Source organism: Aedes aegypti, chromosome 2, assembly GCF_002204515.2.
Source record: "Aedes aegypti strain LVP_AGWG chromosome 2, AaegL5.0 Primary Assembly, whole genome shotgun sequence".
Taxonomy (NCBI): Eukaryota; Metazoa; Arthropoda; class Insecta; order Diptera; family Culicidae; genus Aedes; species Aedes aegypti.
Window position 1 is genome coordinate 101,965,070 of NC_035108.1, and position 18,804 is coordinate 101,983,873.

Genomic DNA, 18,804 nt, shown 5'->3' on the forward strand with positions numbered 1-18,804 from the left:
TCTTCTAGGAAGACGTTTTCAACTGATAACAGACTGCAAAGCGTTGAAGTTTCTGTTCAACTCGCGGTCTAGGCCATGTTCTCGTATCGAACGATGGGTTCTCCGCCTCCAGTCTTACGATTACGAAGTCATTCACGAACCAGGAGCTAGTAATCTGGCGGATGCTCTGTCTAGATTATCGATAAGGACACCAAAGGCATTTGATTCATCAGGCGAAGCGTATATCCACCAACTTCTGGAATACTCGGTTCCGGATGCAGTAACACTTGTAGATGTCAAGGAGGCATCACTTGAAGATGAAACCTTACAAGAACTGCGTAAAGCTTTGGAAACGGATCAATGGGAAGACAAAGAGAAGGGATACAAACAGTTCAAAACTGAGTTACTCGTGATGGGAGATGTCCTCATGCGAGGAGATCGACTAATAATTCCAGAGAAGCTACAACAAAATGTCCTACTCTGCGCACACGAAGGACATCCGGGTATGAGCGCTATGAAAAGAAGGCTCCGGCAAAAGGTATGGTGGCCTAAAATCGACGAGCAAGTTGAAAAGTGCGTTAAAGACTGCAACGCCTGCACAACAACAGGACCTCCAGAGCCTATGATGCAGTCGGGAATGCCAACAAGAGCGTGGTCGGATGTGGCAATAGATTTTCTTGGGCCTCTGCCAAGCGGTCATAATTTATTGGTGATGATCGATTATTTCAGTCGATTTGCTGAGGTAGTAGTGATGAAGCAAATCACAGGCGAACGCACTATTGAAGCATTATTTGAAACATTTAGCCGTTTTGGTATTCCGGAAGTACTGTGGTCAGATACCGGCCCTCAATTTATTAGTGGAATCCTCGGAACGTTTCGTAGAGAATATGGTATTACACAGCAGAAAACTACCCCGTACTGGCCGCAAGCCAACGGAGAAGTTGAAAGGATGAACAACACAATTTTGAAACTTTTAGATCTTACTATTAGATTCACAGGCTAACCGGGGACTTACTTCGGAGTGGTATGTTTAAATGAGGTAGATGGACACTTGTTGTGATTCTTGTAAAGACTGACTCTATTACTTTTTATTCACATCCTTATATCGATCTACCGATCGAATACATCGGTTTTCGTTTAACGAATAATTCGGCATTTCGCCCGATCGCCTACACGCTAAATGTATATCACAGCTCTTCCCCCTTGGAAAGAAACTCTTCAGACTTGTTTTTAATTCAACTATTAAATCCATTACTCTGACATCATTCAATATTACGTATAATCGAATTCAAAATTTAATTGAGGGCTTTGTTTCCATTTAAAACTTCATGTACACATAATCTTTATCCATTTTAAGTTTTCGCGATCGTTTCGATCGCCGAGGAGCTGACTCCGGCGATATTTCAATTTCACTTGCCATGTTATCGACTGCACGTTTGCGCTTCCTTCCAAGCATTTCGATTTCAGAGAAACCGTGGAACTCCTCACTTGTCGCTCTTTGGGCAGGCTGCAGCTGCTGAGGACTCCATCGGATGATAGGATTAAGATCTTTCTGTGCTTTACTCAAACGAAGCTGTCCTCGATGGGCCATGGTTGGCACGCTTCCAATTTGAACCTGGAATGTATTTCGAGAACTTCGTTTAATGAAATTTGCTTTAAGCCATTTAGCTGGGTTTTTTTTTTTTTTTTTTTTTTTTTTTTTTTTTTTTTTTTTTTTTTTTTTTTTTTTAAGGCACTCCGTGCTCGTGGCCACTACTGTGCCGGAATCAGTTTTATCTGTATCTTCCTTACCGATACAGTTCTATTTTTATCTAATCTATATTTACATTTGCTTTCACTCTCTTCTGCTCTTTTGCTCTCACACTAAGCAGGTAGGAGAGTGCTCTGCTGTTGGTCCAATCGATTTCCATAAGCCATAGTCCGTTGCTCTTTTGCGGTGGTTCGTTTTGCCGTTTTCCTGAGTCGTTTGAGGCTAGCTGCCTGCGAAGTGGGTCAATTTGTCTCAGTCACCATCTGATACTGACGGAGGATGGATGTGCTCCCCTATGCACAGTCCTCCGTGCGGCGTCTTCTGGTGGCTGGACGGTTTTTTTTTTTTTTTTGGAGGGGCTGGGAATTGAATCCATGACCTTCCGCTTATGAAGCGAAAGCGTAACCTCAAGGCTACGGACCCCCCTTATTTAGCTGGGTTGTGCGGATTATGGTTTTTGTACCATAATTCATCCCCTTCTGTCAGATGTTCGAAAGGATCTAAGCCACTTTCCAGGATAACCCGGCTGCCTTTCGAGGAAGCATCATCATTCATGGGATTTACTAGCTTATTATTGTTTGTAGGTTTATCAAGTTCCTCTTCAACCAATAGTTGTTGTTTCAAATGATTTTTGTACTGAGATTTAGGATTCAATAGATCAAGGATTGTTTTTGGTTTATATGAGAACATTAATTGCAATGGGAAATTACCCTCGATTGTCAGACAATTATTTCTGTAGTTTATCAGGAACAGGTTTATCTGGTCTTCCAATTCTAAATGAGAATACTCCGGATCTAGCAAAAACTTTTTCAAAACGTCTTTTACCGTCCTTACCAACCTTTCTGCTTGTCCATTACTGGAAGGGTTGTAAGGCGGACTTTTGAGAACATTTATTCCTTGTTTCTTCAAAAATCCAACGAAAGCCGTAGAATTGAACGGTGGACCACCATCAGAAACTAAAACATCAGGTAGGCCAAATCTCGCAAATATTGCGACCAGTTTTTTTAAAACCTTTCCACAATCTGTACCGTTTTTCATCCAATCAAGTTCCACCCATTTTGAATAACTATCAACAGTTAATAAAAATGTATGATGCGCAAAATAAAAAAAATCAATGTAGATTCTACTGAATGGTTTGGTGGTTGGTATCCATTTGGACTCTATTTTCGTTTTTGGAACTATTATCATGCTATTACACGTATCACAATTCGCCACATATTTTTCTATATCAGAATTAATACCAAACCAGTAGACGCATTGCCTTGCCAAACGCTTCATTTTCACTATACCAGCATGGTTGGCATGCAAGAGCTTCAAAACCTTATCTTTCATCATAACGGGTATCACAACCCTATTTTGATACAATAAACATTCATCTACCACCTCTAAGTCTTGTTGATTGGCAAAAACGTCAATGAACTGTCTACCCACTTTAGCAGGCCACCCATTATGCATAAAATTCATCACAGTTTGTAAAAATTCGTCATGATTAGTTTTATTCGCAATTTCGCGATAATCAATGGGGAATTCCCCACTGTAGTTTATGCTGTTAATCAATTCTTTATCAAATTCATCAGGAACTGATTGGCTCAAAGGAAAGCGGGAACAAAAATCGGCGTTGCCCATTTTCTGTGAAGGTCTATATTGAATTTCAAACTCATAAATTGATAATTCTAGTACATATCTTTGTAGTCTATTTGCATAAATTGAGTTTCTTCCATTCTTTCCAAAAATTCCTACTAACGGTTTATGATCCGTATATATTAGAAATTCTTTGCCAAATAAAAACTTATGAAATTTTTTTACCGTACAAACCAAGGCAAGCGCCTCTAAATGGAGAATGGGGTAGTTCTTTTGTGCCGAATTAAGTGAAAATGATGTAAAATATATGGGTCTTTCTTTTCCCTCAATAATATGTGCCATTACTCTACCTAAACCGTAACCAGATGCGTCAGAAACGATAACAATTGGCTTGCTAGGGTCATAAAACTCCAAAAACTTAGCCTCTATCAACGAATTATTACTTTTTTCAAAAGCAGTGTTACAGTTATCATCCCAAATGAATTTCTCTCCTGATTTCAACAAATTGTACAAATAATACAACTTTGATGATAAGCGAGGAATAAATCTATGATAATAATTGATCAAACCTAAGAATGACTTAAGTTCTGTCACATTTTGTGGTGCTTTAGCCTGCTGAATGGTAGAAATTTTATCAGGAGACGGTTTCAGCCCATTTTCGCTTATTACATGTCCTAAAAAACCAAGTTCGGTCACAAAAAACTTACACTTCTCAAAATTTACTTTAATATTAGCATTTTCCAATCTTTCAAGAACCAATAGTAATTTAGCCTTGCAATCATCGAAATTTTTCCCTGCAACCAAGACGTCGTCCAAATAAACAGATACATACTCAATACCATTTAAAACCTGCTCCATAACTTGCTGGAAAATGGAGGCGCTTGAAGATGCACCTTGTGGTAATCTGTTATACGTGTAAAGTCCCTTTATGGTATTTATCACCATGAATTGTTTGGATCTGTCAGATAAGGATAGTTGCGTATATGCCCCTTCAAGGTCCAGCGAGCAAAAAACTGTGCAATTGGCCAAGCCTGCAAATACATCCTGAGCAGTGGGTAATGGATAGGTATTTGGAATAATGAATTTGTTCACAGAAACCTTACAGTCTATGACTAATCTTATTTCATTGTTCTTCTTCATGACTACTATAACCGGAGACGCCCATTCACTAGTTTTAATCGGGGTTATAACTTTTTCGTTTTCTAACTCCGTCAAATATGCCAAAACTTTGTCCCTTAAGCGATAGGGAACGTCATATGCTTTTCTAAATATGGGCACCTCCGATTTTAGTACTAAATCTGCTTCATATCCAAAAATAGGCAAGGAGAAATTTTTCTGAAACACCTTAGAGTATTTACCCTTAATCTCATCAATTGATTCTTGATTTGTCATTGCGTTGGTTGAAATAGAATTAACGAAAAAACCTCTCCAATTTGGGAAAAATACATCAAGCCATGGCCTGCCTAATAGAGGGATAAAATTGTTATTAAAATTAAGTACAAAAAGTACCAACTTGTGCTCCATTCCTTTGAATTTCACTAGAACATCAACTTGTCCCTCGACAACAAGGCTGGACCCATTAACAACAATTAATTTTCTCTGACATCTCGTCAACTCTTTCGAAAAATGTTTAAAATATTGGCCTCTTCCCATTACCGTTACTGACGAACCACAATCCACTTCCATATTAACCATTACATTATCATTGGTAAATGACTGGACAATGCGTACCATTGGTACTTCGCGTACCTGCAGGTATAAAATAGACCCCATTTGTGGTCCTTAGCCTCTTGTCCAGTAACTCCTATCCCTACCTCCTCGTGGTGCCGCCTGGGATACGAGTAACCGTAGGGAAGATCGGGTAACCAACCCTGGTGGAACCTTGGTCGTATGCTGACAGGGAAGGGGGGCTCCTCTCTTCTGAGGGTGTAGCTTATCAGAGCGTCTGTTCTCCATGTTAGGGGCGGCTCAAAACAGCGTCTGTTCTCCATGTTAGGAGCGGCTGATCATCGTCCTAGTGCCAGCGTGGGACTCTAAACAGTGCTGTGCACGATGATCCTCCGGCGAGACAGGGGGTTGGTGCAGGCCTTACAAGCCAGCCGTAAAAATCATCAGTACAGGAAGCATACAATGTTAATTCGGACCGGAACAATCGGCATAGACCCAGGCATCGAAAACGGACTAACGATTGGAAACTCGGATCATGGAACTGTAAGTCTCTCAATTTCTTGGGAAGTACCCGCATTCTTTCCGAATTATTGAGGGTCCGCAAGTTCGACATCGTAGCGCTGCAGGAGGTTTGCTGGAAAGGGTCGACGGTACATACGTATAGGGATGGTTATACCATCTACCAGAGCTGCGGCAATAGACATGAGCTGGGCACAGCTTTTATCGTGATGGGCGAAATGCAGAGGCGCGTGATTGGGTGGTGGCCAATCGACAACAGAATGTGCAAGTTGAGGATCAAAGGCCGTTTCTTCAATATCAGCATAATCAACGTGCACAGCCCTCACCTAGCAAGTGACGATGACGATAAGGACGCTTTCTACGCGCAGCTGGAACGTGAATACGACGGCTGCCCAAGCCATGATGTCAAAATCGTTATCGGAGATCTCAACGCTCAGGTTGGCCAGGAGGAGGAATTTAGACCGATTATAGGGAAGTTCAGCGCTCACCAGCTTACGAACGAAAACGGCCTTAGACTGATTGATTTCGCCGCCTCCAAAAACATGGCCATACGTAGTACCTACTTCCAGCACAGCCTCCCGTATCGGTACACCTGGAGATCACCCCAACAGACTGAATCACAAATCGACCACGTTTTGATTGATGGAAGGCACTTCTCGGACATTATCGACGTCAAAACCTATCGCGGCGCAAACATCGATTCGGACCACTACCTTGTGACGGTTAAAGTGCGCCAACGACTCTCCGTTGTGAACAACATTCGGTACCGACGCCCGCCCCGGTACAATCTGGAGCGACTCAAGCAACCCGAAGTCGTAACTGAGTACGCGCAAAGCCTTGAGGCAGCGTTGCCGGAAGAGGGAGAGCTCACCGAAGCCCCTCTTGAGGACTGCTGGAGTAGTCTCAAAGCAGCCATAAACAACGCAGCGGAAGGTGCCATTGGGTTCGTGGAAGCAAATCGACGGAACGGTTGGTTCGACGAGGAGTGTCAGACGGTTTTGGACGAGAAGAATGCAGCGCGGGCGATGATGCTGCAGCAAGGCACCCGTCAAAACGTGGAACGATACAAACAGAAGCGAAGACAGCAAACCCATCTATTCCGGGATAAAAAGCGCCGCCTGGAAGAGTTGGAGTGCGAAGAGATGGAGCAGTTGTATCGTTCTCAAGAAACACGTAAGTTCTACAAGAAACTAAATGCATCCCGCAAAGGCTTTGTGCCGCGAGCCGAAATGTGCCGGGATAAGGATGGTGGTATCTTGACGGACGAACGTGAGGTGATTGAAAGGTGGAAGCAGCACTACGATGAACACCTAAACGGCGCAGAGGAGGAAGATCAAGACAGCAGGAGGAATGGCTTCATCAGTACGGCGGATGAGGGAGACGTGCCAACTCCCACAATAGGTGAAGTTAAGGATGCTATCAAACAGCTCAAGAACAACAAAGCAGCTGGAAAGGATGGTATTGGAGCGGAACTTATTAAAATGGGCCCGGACAGGTTGGCCACTTGTCTGCACCGATTGATAGCCAGAATCTGGGATACACAACAGCTACCGGAGGAGTGGAAGGAGGGAATAATATACCCAATATACAAAAAGGGTGACAAGTTAGAATGTGAGAACTATCGAGCGATCACCATTCTTAATGCAGCCTATAAAGTGCTTTCCCAGATCATCTTCCGCCGTCTATCGCCACTGGCAAGCAGATTTGTGGGAAGTTATCAAGCCGGTTTTGTGGACGGGCGATCGACGACAGACCAAATCTTTATGTTGCGGCAGATCCTCCAAAAGTGTCGCGAATATCAAGTCCCTACGCACCACCTATTCATCGATTTCAAAGCGGCCTACGATACCATCGACCGCGAAGAGCTATGGAAGATTATGGACGAGAACGGTTTTCCCGGGAAACTGACTAGACTGATCAAAGCTACGATGGATAGTGTACAGTGCTGTGTGAAGATATCGGGTGCTTTATCGGACCCGTTTGAAACACGCAAAGGACTTCGACAAGGCGATGGTCTTTCCTGCCTCCTGTTCAATATTGCGCTAGAAGGTGTTATGAAACGGGCGGGCTTCAACATGCGGGGCACGATCTTCAATAAATCCAGCCAGTTCATTTGTTTCGCTGACGACGTGGACATTGTCGGAAGAACGTTCCAAGTGGTTGCTGAACAGTATACCAGGCTGAAACGTGAAGCAGATCGGGTTGGATTGAAGGTAAATACGTCGAAGACGAAATATCTGCTGGCTGGAGGAACCGAGCGCGATAGAGCTCGCATAGGCAGACGCGTGACGATCGACGGGGATGAGTTCGAGGTGGTGGACGAATTCGTCTACCTCGGATCATTGATAACGTCGGATAACAACTGCAGCAGAGAAATTCGAAGACGTATCATCGCCGGAAGTCGTGCTTACTATGGACTCCACAAGACCTTGCGGTCTGGTAAACTTCACTTCCGTACTAAGTGTACCATGTACAAGACGCTAATAAGACCGGTAGTCCTCTACGGGCATGAGACGTGGACAATGCTCGAAGAGGACCTGCAAGCGCTAGGAGTTTTTGAACGACGTGTGCTTAGGACGATCTTCGGCGGAGTATGCGAGAACGGCGTATGGAGGAGAAGAATGAACCACGAGCTTGCGCAACTCTACGGTGAACCCAGTATCACGAAAGTCGCCAAAGCTGGAAGGGTACGATGGGCGGGACACGTTGTGAGAATGCCGGACAACAATCCCGCAAAAATGGTGTTCAACTCAAATCCGGCCGGTACAAGACGAAGGGGAGCGCAACGAGCTAGGTGGTTTGACCAAGTGGAGCAGGATCTTGGAAGTGTGGGGCGATCGAGGAATTGGAGGTTAGCAGCCATGGACCGAGTTAGTTGGCGTAACATTGTGGCGCAGGTCATGTCTTGAAGGACGTAGCGCCAGCAAAAGTAAAGTAAAGTAAGTATTATCAATTCCAACATTTAAAATACAAGGCTCACTAATTTTACCAATAGAAGACACATGCATGCACTCCAGAACAGATTCCTCACCGTCTTCTTCCTCTTCGGTGTCCGATCCCGCGCGCAGTTTGTTCACCAATTCGCTTAAGTAATCCTCATTGTTGTTGCCCGATACGTTGTCATCCACCATGTTAATCGCGTCTCTTTGCATGTTTTTGAGCTTGAAGCACTTCCTTTTTAAGTGACCTTTGACGCCACAAAAGTCGCAAACCATCTGAGAATAGTCAGGTCGAGCCCATGAGCGGTTTTCATCTGTGCTGTGCTGACCACGATTTCGTGCCTGTCTTGTCTGATCCGCCTTGCCTTGCCACTGTCTGCTGCGCGATTGTTCCTTATTGTACGGAGAATACCCCAACCGGCTCTTTACCGGACCCCTTCCCTGGTCAACTCCACCATTGCCTTGATTCGCTTCGTTTGCTAAATCCAAAGTGGCCGCCAATTTTCCAAACCTAGCCCCTGAAGAGGCCCCCATAGACCTCAGTGCCGAAACATGTTCTAGACAACTTGCGCTAGCACAATCCATATTTTTCGCATTGTTTCTTGCAATTTCCCAAGTTGCAACCATCTTTTCTGCACTATCAAGAGTTAGTTTCTCCTCATTAAGAAGTCTTTGCTGGAGAACCTTATCACGGATTCCCGCAACAATTCGGTCTCTTATGGCCATATCCTTGAAAGTATCAAAATTGCAAAATTCAGCTTGAAGTTTCACAGACAGCACGAAATCCTCCAAAGATTCATCCGGCTGCTGTACTCTAATATTGAATTTAAGACGCTGCACTAGGTCAGACTCTGTCTTATCTAGGCGAGCTTTCAATTTTTTTACCATTTCGTCATAGGCAATTGTTTCTAAATCGGTATTTGGATACAAAAGCTTTAGTTCTTTGAAAATCACCGGGCCACTTAAGGCAATAAAATGGTCCCTTTTAGCTTCATCGGTAACCTTATTCATGTTAAAGAAAAATCTGAGTCTATCTACCCAATCGCTAAATGAAGTGCCCTTACGGAAGGGTTCTAAGGTAGTTGTTATGTTAGACTGAGCCATGCTGATACTATAGGAACTTTCTCCGGTATGTTGTAATGAGTTTTTGATTTGCAATAGATAAAACGCCTCAATTTAAAAATATTAAACTGACTCACCAGAACCAATCGCTCAGCCTTTGCCGACCTCAATGAATTCCTCACAGCAATGCCCGTTGGCAACCACCGAGTCGTTGGACAGTAATCCAGAAACGGTTCAGTCGGACAACTCCGGTAAAACTGCAACCCTGATCCACTCGGTAATGGCGCAACAATTGAAAACCTTTGGAAAAAAGAAAATACTCTCTTAATATATAGCTTAAACAATTGGAATTAATTGTCTACGTTTTCTTTTCTTGTTCTATTGTTCTATTTTTAGAAAGAAAATCACGAACAATGTAATTACAGCTGCGAAATTTCCACCTGAGGTGAAATTTATTCTTCGTACACTTACCAAACGCAAAACAATCAGTATTTATTGCGCTTGATTGTTTCTACCGCTTCACTTCAAAGGAAATCAATTGGTCTGTTCAGATGATTCTAGCGCTTACTATTGGGACGGCGGGTAATTCTGCCAGCTGCGTGAGACTAGCTTTTTCCTTTGTCTGCGTCGACGTGAGATAGCGTTTACTGCAGCAATGCCTTCTATCCTCCACGAGGCAAACCCGTCACCGTTTTTCTTCACCAATTTAACGCACAAGCAACTAGCACCTGCACGAATCACTTTTCCTTCGTCGCCACTTTTTAGATCTTACTATTAGATTCACAGGCTAACCGGGGACTTACTTCGGAGTGGTATGTTTAAATGAGGTAGATGGACACTTGTTGTGATTCTTGTAAAGACTGACTCTATTACTTTTTATTCACATCCTTATTCGTGATCAAACGTCAACATCCCACCGCTAAATCGCTAGTGTTTGGAGGGGATTTTAACCTCTAAATTGCCAAATAACCTCCAAATCATCACCTCCAAGTTAGTTCTAATAACCTCCGTTATATGAAATACGGTGGCGCGTCGGTCGTCGCAAGTTTATCGTTAAACAGTCAATATCGATCTACCGATCGAATACATCGGTTTTCGTTTAACGAATAATTCGGCATTTCGCCCGATCGCCTACACGCTAAATGTATATCACAGAAACGCCTTCGTATAAGCCAGGAACTCGAATCATCTGATTGGAAGTGAGACTTGAGGAACTTCTTGCTCATGTATAATTCTACGCCCCATTCAATCACTGGCGTTGCTCCTTCGGCGTTGATGTTTGGACGTGTACTGCGGGACAAACTACCGAGCGCACAGGAAACTACAGAAAAATTAACAGAAAGCATCAGGGATCTTGACTGGACTAAAAAAGTTACAGCAGCAGAATCGGAGAACAAGAAATGTCGAGCAAAATCGAATGAACTGAAGGAAGGAGACACTGTGGTTGCTAAAAAGATTCTAAAAGAAAACAAACTTTCCGGAAATTTTGGCCACGAACGATTCCAGATACTCAAGAGATCAGGTACGGAGGTTGAACTGAAGTCAATGGAAACAGGCCGGACGTATCACCAGTGTTGGGAAACTCGTGAGTACTCACTGAAAACTGCAAACTCACTCGCGAGTATGAGTTGTACAGCTTGAACTCTCGCGTGAGTATACTCAGTCGTGAGTTCCAGTTGTACAGCTCATACTCGTGAGTGAGTTTTCGACTAACATTTACTCACTCGTGAGTAATTTTACTCACTTGAAATATTGTAAATATTCTAAAAGTATGCGAATGTATGTATGTATGTATGTAGGTAGCCACCAATCCTTGCTTGAGTCTTGCTCTGCATGCGGCTCCACTCAACAGTAAGGTCAAATTTTATTACCAATCTGCATTCAACATATCGCTGTATGAAGGGCCAAAAGGGGGGTGGCGGACCCGTAAGTAGAAACACTTACGCGAAATCCGCGGGAAATAGAGAATCTCCTTCCAACCATATGATCCAACAGATTGAGTATTAGAATTTGCAATACTTGTCGAGCTTTCCACGGAAAGGTTTGTCAGAAGAAGGGCGCGTCAAATCTTTTACAACTGTTGGAGAGAAAAGTACTAGACGCGAACGACTAACACTTTTCCTCCTGACTCCGATTGGCACTCCACTTCATTGTCCAGTTGTAAATTCAATGATGCCCTGATGCTCCCTCCCTCCCCAAAACATGATAAATTCAATTATAGTGATATGTTATATAGTACAACAGATTATAATATATATAATAATATGATAATAAAATATGAAAATAAAATAGTAGCAACAATAAAATATGACGCAGTCAAACAGCATCTGAATGCATGCAGTATTATATCGGCCGACATATATTTGAATATTTTTCCTACTGATGATATTAGGCTGGTCGAGGGAAGAATGATAAAAATAATATATATAGCATATAATAAATGAAATATAATTATTTAAATATATAAAATGGAATTTATAGTAGTATATGATATAAAATATAGATGTTTCAGAATTTCCATTCTTTAAATGTGATGAATTGAACCTCATTAGGTAGTCTCCAAAATAAGGCCGAATTACAATTTCCGGAATAGTACGCCATGCAAAAATATTAATAGCAGTGATTATGTTAGTATCTCCGATGACTCCATGATGCTTCTGGAAATTATATCAATGAATTAGTATAACAAACCAATTGCAAATAAGTAATTCGTGCACCTCCACTGGACTAGTAGCTATAAGAAATGAAAATTATCTGTTATTTTATGAGCCAAAGGAATTATTTGTATACCTATTTATTATCTATGAACAGTAGATATAGTACAACGCTACCCAATGTGTATGTAGGTAGCCACCATCCTAGTATGAAATGTATGTACAATGAGGTTTATAAAAATGGAAATTATGTTCGTATATGATTGATACAAACGATTTTTTTCATTAGATGAATCTGACGACTTGAATCTCATTATCTCCAATATGTAGACTCCATAATACTTCTCAAAGCACTGAAATAGGGTAATAAGTCAAACATATATAAACTATTTGCGCTCCTAGAATACAACACATGAATAAAATGATCAAAAGAGCTGCGTTGAGTATGAAACTATTAATATGATGTATTCCTTCTCATTATATCCGATATGTAGACTCCATGATAAACCTGTAAGTTAAAGCACTGAAATACGTTGATAAGTCAAAAATATAAGCAAGCTACGTTCCAAGATTACAACACATGAATAAAATAAACAATAGAACTGCGTTGAGTATGAGGTTATTAACATAATAACATCAGTTTTTCAGTAAAACAGAAAACATGGTACAATTTGAAGATGTGTTCTAAAATCGCTGCAATAAAATGATTAATGGAAATAACATAGTAAAGGATATCTTCAATCACACTGAAAAAGAAAACATATTTTCAAAGAATTACAATTGAACATTGTAACATTTTGCAGTAAAATAAAATCATATCTTGCTTATATATCCTGAAAAGGAAATCATTACAAAAGTAAATTACAACTTTCGACAACTAGAGGAAACGGTACACTGTTTCTAGAAAAAAAATAGTTAGAGGCTTTAATTGCGAGCAAACTTATCCAAATCACGATTGATCATGCTATCCTTGTAGACGATTCTTTTTTTCTTTCTGCTATTCTGCATCCATCTAGACAATTCCTTGAATATGTGCAAATGAATTAGATAATTTAATACAGTAGAAATCTGAGTTTGTCTGCCTTCTTTGTGGTAATGTTTTAACCAGACTTCACCAATGTCTATTTTTCATACGTGTAGAGGTATATAAGTTTGAAGTAACATAGTTTTAAATTAAGCAGAATTACCGAACATATGTTGAAAGAGAGCGCTTACAAAATCGCTTCCATGCTTTGTATGTAGGTATCAAATTGAGAGTTAAATTAAAGAAAAAAGGACAAGTTTATGATAAAAATTGAAAGACTAAAACTATTATCATAATGTGCATTGAAACTAATTAAGATTTACTAAGATTAAGAAACTAATTGATTAAGAGTGTTGGTGATGGTGGTGACAACGTCAACAGGTATCGTGCTGCAACTTCCATCAGTAAGAAAATCTTCACTGTTGACCGTACTAATAGAAAATGAACTTTCACATACACATTTGGTCACTGGATGCTGATTTGAATTACATATTAATATAGACACGGTCTACATTAAGAAAATGAAAGATTGACAGAAGAAAAGCATTAGATTAAAAATCGGAAAAAATTGGAATTGTAATATGAAAATTCTGAAGGTAAAACAATATTGCGGAAAAGCTAGTAGGAAAAAATAATATTGAATATAGATTCCTATAGCAAGTGGGGGCCAGTGAGCTTCACGATTGAAAAAATAACGATATAACAAACTAGTAATATTTGATACTGTAAGGCAGATATTGCTTCAAAGTCGCCAAGATATACTTCATAGTCGCCCATTCACCCTCTACGTGCTCCTCTGCTTCATTAGACGATGTCATCCCTGTAAATGTGCACAAACAATCAAAATCGAAAAAGCGCCGTTCACCAACACGCCGATGCACTCTCACATTGAGCCTCCCAGCATACTACCAACATTCTGGAGACCACTGCTTCGCGCCACCGGCTCTCTCCTCCTCCACCCCCCGCATTCTGAAAGGGCAAAAAGGGATGACACTATTCGCTCTGCCAAAACACTTCGGGAGAATACAGGAGAGAACCGACGGCGCACATCAATGATGCGCCGCCTGAGTAAATGGAGTAAATCCAGAACGTATTCTAATCCAACAACGTTCGAGTTTGAAAAAAAAACAAACAAATGCATACCACCGTGACTGAAAAACGCCCCACACACTGTGAAGAGCTGTCAATAAACAGTAATGACGCTTATGATGATGGTGCATAAAACTCGCCATACCAGTCACGCTCAACATGCACACGCTAATGGAAGAAACATCTTAGAGCCACGGACAAACAAAATAAATAATGGTGTTTTATTCGTTAATGCAAAATAAAATAACATAAAATTTTCGATTTAGAAACAAGTATACTTAGCTTTATGCCACAATGTTTGCCATGCTCTCGTTTTCCCCCGATGCAATCGGTATTGGTACCCCAACAATTCATAGTGGTTTCTGCGCTCGTGTACATACACGTTACATCTCACCAACCCTACTTAAAGAGTGCTGGTGGAAAATATAAACAAAGATCAGCTGTTCCCAGCAAAATCAAACGGCAGTATTTTCAACCAGCAAATTTGCGCACGTGTTTGTGACATCGCTCGGCGAGAGCTCAATGGTGTAACGCAGCTGCACACACACAAACACAACTTTCTCATATGTACTGATAGAGCACCACTTCATCGGTCATCTTCAGATCACATGCACAATCTCGCTTTATGTCACGCACACACGATAACCGCTCGTTAGCACTGTACATATCACATTAACGGCACATTTTATCCCTCACTCACACCTAGACTCACACAGACTGCTTTTCCACTGACATCATTTTTTTCCATTTACTCTCCGAACAAATTTGATAAATTTTACACATTTAAACTTTTGGTTACACTATTCTTTGCTTCCTTCTATTTCTTATTCTACGATTTTTTTTCATAAGAACTCATCACAGTTAGCAAAATGAAATTCCAAACATAAAAGGCGAAGATCCTCGAGAGAGCAAAAAAGAATTCTAAAAGTATGCGAATGGCTCAAATAAATAATAAGTAACAAGTAAGGCTATTCTTGGGGTGACCTTATTCAAATGATAACATGAAAATTTTATTCTGAAAACTATTTGATGCACGCAAAACGTTATTATAATATGAATGCTTAACACAAGCTGTAATTTATGTTTGGTGTTTCGCTGCGCATGTTGCATCGTAAATGCTCTTTTCTTCTGACGTTACACCTCTACTGGGCCAGATTCTGCTTTTTAGCTTAATGCAGTGGCGCAACGAAGGGGGGGTTTTGGGGGTCAAATCCCCCCCCAAAGCCGAAAAAATATAAGGCTTGCCAAGTATATTTTTTAAATTCAGCATTAGACATTATACAACAATACAACTACAGAGCAGTAACTTAGTTTAATTCGTATTAACACAGAGAATACCAGAGTCTTCCACGATTAAATTGTTTTAAGTTGCATTTTTCAACTTTAAACCTTTCCAGGTAGTATAATAAAAACAAAATTTTAACTACAACAACTAATAAATAACAAAATTTTCTAGCCTGTATAAAAAACAAACTGATGGCGTTCTATCAACAGTTTGTTGAACCTTTATATATGATGGAAACTTTTCATTGGTGCATCATCTGAAATATCAAAATTCTTATAGTTGCCTCAACATTTTACCGAATTCCATTACTATCAAAGATTACGGAGGAAAAAGTCTACGAATGCTGATGAAGTATTTATCTACCGGTAAAAGCATTTCGGCCCCATCAGGAATTTAAACAATTTTGAGATTTTGTAGTTGTTAATCATGAGTTACAATCTAGTTTTTGAGTAAAACATGAAAAAAGTAAATCAATCTTATTACTAAGTCATCGAGAAAAAAATTCTAATGATCATATTGAACATTTTGAAATGTTATCATATATTTAGTCATTACATGAAAGCAGAACTCATTTTTGACCTTTGGACTCGATTTTCTAGAATGCCAATTCTTAAAAATGTTTCAATTACTTTTTTACCGGTAGTTGAGTTTTGCAATGCTGATCTGCTTTCGACCTACTGCAACAGTAGTGGTAATGATTTCTATTGTAAATTGCTGCGCATAAAGATTATTCTCCAAGTCATTCTCATTGTCGAAAAACTTGAAAACATATTTAAATAACAACACAGAAGAAAAGCTGTTTAATGGCATCACACTAATTTATTGTAATCTTTCTTAATTAATTTTAACCATGCAGAAAATAAAACATACTTGAACTCTTCAACCATTTTTTTCCTTAAACAAATTTCTTCTCAATAAGTATTTCAAAATTTGCAAAACCCCCCCTAGAGCCAAATCCTGGTTGCGCTACTGGCTTAATGTAATTATGATATGAGCATTTCCACATTTATCAACTATGAGATTTATTTATTTGCCAATTAACTTTTTTTTTTATTCTCTACTTTACGATATGCAGCACTACTGCAATAATAAAAACCTGAGACAGAGACTCGACAAAACGTATGAGTTTCGTGCCAAAACTAATAAGCCGCTGATTGGTCTGCCAAACAGCGTTGCCAGCAATATTTTGTGCGACAACTTCAGCACCAGCTTTTCAACTTTCATTTCCGGTTTGGGGTCATGCACAAATTACGTCACGCTCCAAGGGGGGGAGGGGGTCAAGGCAAGCGTGACAAGCCTTACAAAATTTTCAAAGGACTCATACAAAAAACGTGAAAAAGGGGGGGGGGGAGGTGGTCGAAAAATTCGAAATTTAGCGTGACATAATTTGTGTACCATCCCTTTAGATAGATCATAAAAGAGGAGCAGAAATCTACAATAAGTCAGGTGCCACATGTCTTAGATAGAATCGAACAAAAGAAGTTCTAAAAATATTTCAGAAAATTATTTTTAATTTATTTTTTATCCATTATGGGACTAGATTAAACGTTGAAAATGATACATTTTTAAATGTCTGTTCCTTGAACAGCGCTATTGAAAATTCTATATTGAAAAATTATGCAAACTTGCTATTACCACATAACAGTAATAACAAAACAATAATCAGAGGCCCGTATAATGGTTTGATGAGGATAAACTTATCATTCAGTATCTATATAGAAACCAAGCAAAATATAATAAATTCCGAACATTTTTCTGATCAGAAATCTTTATTCGGCAACGTTGCATACAAGTTTTCTAGAACAAACTTGCAAATTACATAAGGTTTGCTGAAAATATTCAAAAGCGAAATTTCATATGAAATGGGCCAGATGCCATTCGCAAACCAAATTTATGTTACTACCGCGGGGCAAGTGGGTAAATGGGGTAAGTGAAAAAAAATTGTATATTTTACTGAATATATGTATTCACGTTTCAAACTCATGCGTAAACCTTTGAGGCCATTCAGAGCATTACGATAGATAAAAGATTCCTGCGATTTTTCAACCATTATTGCATAAAAGAGTGAAAGTTTGTCTACCTGCCAACTATTACTCCGTTACAAGTTGGCGGCGTGCAATTTTGGATTGATATGTTCAATAGAAAAAAGTTGCAGAAAATAATTCTCTGTACCACATCTAAGTTGTACTCTCTGACAGTTTTATACTGAATATAAAAGTTTTGGGATTAATTCCACCTAGACATAAAAATAACTAAATTAAAACACCATCAATTTTCTAATCACGTGGGGCAAGTAAAAAGTTTCTCATTAGAGATTGAATTTGTGTTTTGTTTTTAGGTAGCTATTAGTAAACAAGGTTCGCAATTATCATAGAAAATCGGAACGTGCTTCAAATTCAAGAAACACAATACTCAAAGCGATAAAAGCTATTACTAATCATGGAACTTCTCTAAAAGAGATTGCCAGACGATATTGATGTGTCTACTTCGGACAGCCGATTGAAAGGAAAACGTTGATTGAAAAGTTGCAATATAAGAGAACGCACGGGAATCTCATGGAATGTAAATGTAAAGCTAGTCCAAAACATAAAAATGGGGTATGGGTCTATCCACACAAAAAAGAATCCGAATACTATTGAAGGATTCCGTTCCAAAAAATAATTTCTCCCGAAGAGTTATCTTATGTCATATCCGACTTTGTTAGAAACAAATAACGACCAGTAAAAATTCTACAGAGCCGAAACTGAACAGAAAAAAATTGAATTGACAAGAATAACATTTTTTTTGTTTACATGTTACTTACCTAAGGAACAGGACGCCTTAACTAATGTTGAAGTTAATAGAAATCGTGAATACAACTAAATTTCAATTTATTGTTCAAAAACTTGTGGAGCAAGTGAAAAATGACATTTTGTAAAAACTTTCTGTATTTTTTTTTCATCTATATAAATAAAAATGGAATGGTGTTTGTATGTCACAAAATGGCTTGAGAACGGTACAACCAATTTTTACAATTCTTTCACTGTTGCATTCGTTCAGGGTTCCGACGTGTTCGTACGTAGAAAAAGTTTGGGAAAGTCGTCGGAATAGTTGTAAAAACGGACGATATTTAATGTGTCATTTTGTACGGGACATTGCATGCCATTTAACAACAGCCTACTTGTTGGCAGGACGAAGTTTGCCGGGGCCACTAGTTTTTACATAAAAATCAATTTTAACATACTGTTTATATTTGGTGAAAGTCAAGTTAAAAA